Below are 4,685 nucleotides of genomic sequence, written 5' to 3'. Positions count from 1 at the left end.
TTTTACCAAGGCTCTTCTCCTCTTTGGCACTTCTGGAATTTTTCAGTCTTTTGAATCTAAAAGATAGTTCAAGCAGTTTGCTCAAACTTTAAATCTCTGAAGTTTACCTTCTAGGGTTAATAAATGTCCCTAGTATATAAAAAAATTAAGAAAGTCCAGGAGCCAGCAGATGGCATAATGGTTACATCGCTGGACTCCCACATGGCTGACTGCAATCTGAGTCTTGGACCCTATGGCTTTAAAATCACATCAGACACGTGTGCTTATGTGCCCAAGATCCTGGGAGAAGAATGGAGAAGGGATTGTAGCATGGCCATCTCCCCTGGGGGGTGATTTCTCACTGTCTGTCTCTGTCTCTGCCTCTCTTGCTCTCTCTCCTGGCAAGCACATGCACTTGAAGCCAAAAACCTCCTAAAAAATAAATTAAAAAAATTAAAAAAAAGAAAAAGTCCAAAATATCTGAAAGTTTACTTTGGATCTCTGATCTTTTCTAATTCCTGGTCCAGTAATTTTTACTATTTTAGTTTTTAATTCTCCTATGCCTTCAAGCAGAAGGAGGTTTATTTCTAATGACTTTATCTGTTACTACCATAAGTAGGAGTTCCCTAATGTCAGCTATTTAACACACACACACACAAACACACACACACAGCACGTGAGCCCCTGACCCTGTGGCTTGAAACTAGCGTCAGGTGAGTGGGCATGTGAGAGGAAAAAGGAGGAGAAGGGATTGCACTGTGGCCATTCCCCTGGGGAGGGGTGATGTGATTTCTTGCTTTCTGTCTCTCTGTCTCTGTCTCTCCAGCAAGCACATGTACCCAATTGCAGAAATCTCTCCCCCCACAAAAATGTTTAATAAATAAGATGACTATCATTCAGGTTACAAAATAGAACTTTGTTGGTCACCTCAAAGCAGGGCTGACATATACATTGGGCCCTGTAGGCAAAGTGCCTTGGGCCTACAATGCTTCTAGGGGTCACAAAAATATTCAGATTTCTTTTAAAATGTGAATTAATGAGTCTTCATAATTATATGACTTAGTGGCTTGAAAATCACTCTGAGCATTTGCATATGCGCCCAGAATCCTGAGAGGAGAAGGGATTGTGGCATGGCCTTCCCCAGTGGGGATGATTTCTCACTTTCCCTCTCAGTGTCTGTCTGTCTTTCTCTGGCAAGCACATACGTCCTATGGCAAAAATCTAGGAAAAAAAAAGAAAGAAAGAAAGAAACAAACCCAAAAAACTGTGGTCAGGCATGTGCAATCCAGCTCTTAACCACTAGGTTATGGAGATACTAGAGATACTGTATTTCATACACTAAACATTATTTCTCTTATCTATCTGAAATTTCATTTCCCTTAATAAAGATCTCTCTATTCCCTACCTTATTCCCATTCTCCCCAGCCGCTGGTAGGCATTTGTCATGTTTCTGCTCCTCTGAGATCACTCATTCCCATCCCCAATTTCCGTATATGAGGAACATGAAATCTTTTTCTTTTTGCGTGTGGCTTTGTTTTACTTCACATAATTTCTTTCAGGATCTCCCATTTAACTGCAAATGATAGGATGTCATCCTTTCTTTTCCTTTAGAGTTTTTTTTTTTTTTTTCTATAGGGCACATAAGCTCACTGGAGAGGCAGAGAGGCAGAAAGAGAGAGAGAAAGTGATAAATCACCCCCCTAGAGGAGAGGGATGGCCACACCACAATCCCTTCTTCTCCATTCCCCTCTCAGAATTTTGGGCATGCACACATGTGCACCCAGCATGAGTTTCAAGCCTCTGGGTCTGGGATGCAAACCACAGTCAGCCACATGTGAGTCCAGTACCTTAACCACTTTACCACCTGCTGGGCCGATGCCATTCTTTTTAATGGCTGAGTAGTATTCCATTGTGTGAATGTATCACATTTTCTTTATCCTAAATAATTGTTGTTTTGATAAATTTATCCATAATAAGCTAGAACAACTAGACATTTTAGAAAGCTAGACTTTAAAAAAAAAAAAAGATAAAAAATGTAATGGTTTTTATGCTCAAGACTTAAGACCAGTAACTAAACAATCTCTGCTAACGGAGACCCAATTTCCTTCCCAAGCATTTTATTATGCTCCAGGGACTAGGAGCTGGTGCCCTCCCCAGTCACACTTTCTGTAAGTCTGAGAATTTTAAATTTGGGAACCTAAATCACCTACTTTGAACTTGCATTAGTCATCTATTTTTGCATAACAAGTTACCTTAATTAGCAGCGTAAGACAGCAGCAATTATTAAAATAACAAACATCTATTACTGTTTTTGTGGCTCAGGAATCCAGGAGCAGAGTCTCTCATGATATTGCAGATGACACATCAGCCAGGACTATGGTCCTGTTGGGTTTGTCTGGGGTAGAAGAAAGATCTGTGTTCACATTCACTTGCATAGTTGGTAGACCTTAGTTCCTTGCCAAATGGCCCTCTCAGGGGCTTCCCTCAGAAGGTGACAACTGGTTTCCTCTAAACTAAATGATCCAAGGGGGAGAGAGAGAGAGAGAGAGAGACAGACAGACAGACAGAGACAGACAGACCGACCATGATGGAAGCTACACTTTCTTATAACCTGATCTTGAGAGTTATAAAATTCCATCACCTCTACTGTATTCTACTGATATTACAGACTAACCATCTGACACTGTGTGGATAAGGACTACATAGGGTAAGAGCACTGGAGACAGGGAGCACTGGGCTCCATCTTGGAGACTCACTACAGTGCTGCTTTCTGATAGCTCCAGCCCACTGATCATCTTTTGATTCTTGAACTTATTCAGTTCTGGCCCTGCGAAGAACCTTTGTTTGGTGTGCTCTTTCTCGGCTTGAAATTGATCTTGCTTGGCTGGCCTTCTATTTTAGATTTTAATGTAAGTATCACCACTCTAGAAAGATCATCATTCATCACTCGATATACTTCCATTAACTAGTTATTCTCTACTATATTGCACTATTGTAATTCAAGGTTTCTGGCATGTAAATATGCTAGGGGACTTCAAAACATTTGTGGAAAAGTGGAATTAAAATATGAGTTTATTTTGGTGTAAAAAATAAAATTTATGCATAGTTTTTTCATAATGTGCATTTTCCATGAACTTTTTGAAGAGCCCTTAGGGAATTAATGAGTCTTCATAATTATATAACCTTGGGGAAGTAAGCTTTCTAAACCTCAGTAGCTTTATTTGCAATGAATGATACCCTATCCCCACCCACTACAAAGGTTTTTTTGAGAATCGAATAAGGTAGAATTTTCTATAACAATTGATGAGATTTTTATTGTTGAATGACTTGTTTTTCTTCTTCTTCTTTTTTTTCTTAGAGCAGTGGAATCACCTAGGAATGTATTTTCTTATTTCACGTCTCAGGTTCGCTTTATCCACCTGCATTATGAGACCGCTTTGTTCATTTTTTCATTTATCCATTCACTAGACTCATATTTACTGCCCTGTACATGTCTCTGAGGATTTATTTTGAATTAAAGTTATGAATCCATGTGTGAAAAGTATTCAGTTGGGAGCAAGTTTAGTATGGTTTTCTTCAAACTGTAAAATGGCATTGTGGTTTTGAATCATAACTAATCATAGCATCCCCTTGAACATGGGAGGTAATATGTGTTTTTAGAAGTCTGTTATGCATAAAAGAGCAAATACCCAAGAATCAGAGCCAACTTTTAATAATACCCAATTGGAGTTCTGGTCATGTTTGAGCCATTCAGAGTCTAATCAGTAAAACCCCCTTGAGTCAATAATTGCCTTCTCCTCGAATCATTCCAGGTATCCATTATGCTGCACATTATCCACATAGAAGTGAACATATGGTTATTGAACACATAACAAAACTGACTCTGTTGGAGAATGTTTCCTTTAGGATGCCTTAAACATTCTTGAGCAGAATATTATGAAGGCTGCTTACTATCCCTTCTGTTGCTAGGGCGATTGGAAAGAAGTTGCCGGCCCTTTGCGTTGAGAACAGTGAATGAGTACAATGTAAGAAGGTGAAAAACTCAGAATTTATTATTTTTTTTTCAGAAAGAACGATTCATGTCTTCCATGATGAAAACAGAGCAATAAGAGTTTCTTAAAAGTTAGGAAAAGATACTTTCCCTCTTGTATTAGCATTTCAGCGAATTCAAATGGTGGAGAGTCTTCCTTCCATGTGGGTCAGTTCCTCATCTGCAGTTTGTCACCGTCTTTTCATGACAAAGAGAAGCCATTTGACATTTCCGGAAAAAGAAGGGAGGGAGAATTTAAAAGGGAGCAGGGGCCAGAAGGTGGCATGGTAGTTAGGGTGCTGGACTCCCACATTGACTGCAGTTTGAGTCCTGGACCTTGTGGTTTGAAAATCAGATCAGGTGCGTATGTATGCGTGCCTGCTCAAAATCCTCAGAGGAGAATGAAGGAGAAGGGATTGTGCCTCTGGGAGGGGGGCAATTTCTCACTATTCTCCTCACTGTCTCTCTCAGGTGAGTGCATGTGCCCTAAGGCAAAAATCTAAAAATAAAAGAGAAAAAAAAGGGAAAAAGCACTCGTTAGAGTGAAATCTATATGAACTTGAACTTAGTTAATTTCTGCTCTCAATTAACTCGATAATCCCCATTTACAGTGACCTTAAAAAGACAAGCATCGAAACAAAAGCATGTTTATAAGAAGTCACCGTATCTGAATCAA

The sequence above is a fragment of the Tupaia chinensis genome, unplaced genomic scaffold (genome assembly GCF_000334495.1).
Source record: "Tupaia chinensis unplaced genomic scaffold, TupChi_1.0 Scaffold000318_1, whole genome shotgun sequence".
Lineage (NCBI taxonomy): Eukaryota > Metazoa > Chordata > Mammalia > Scandentia > Tupaiidae > Tupaia > Tupaia belangeri.
Note: the sequence above shows the minus strand (reverse complement) of the source record.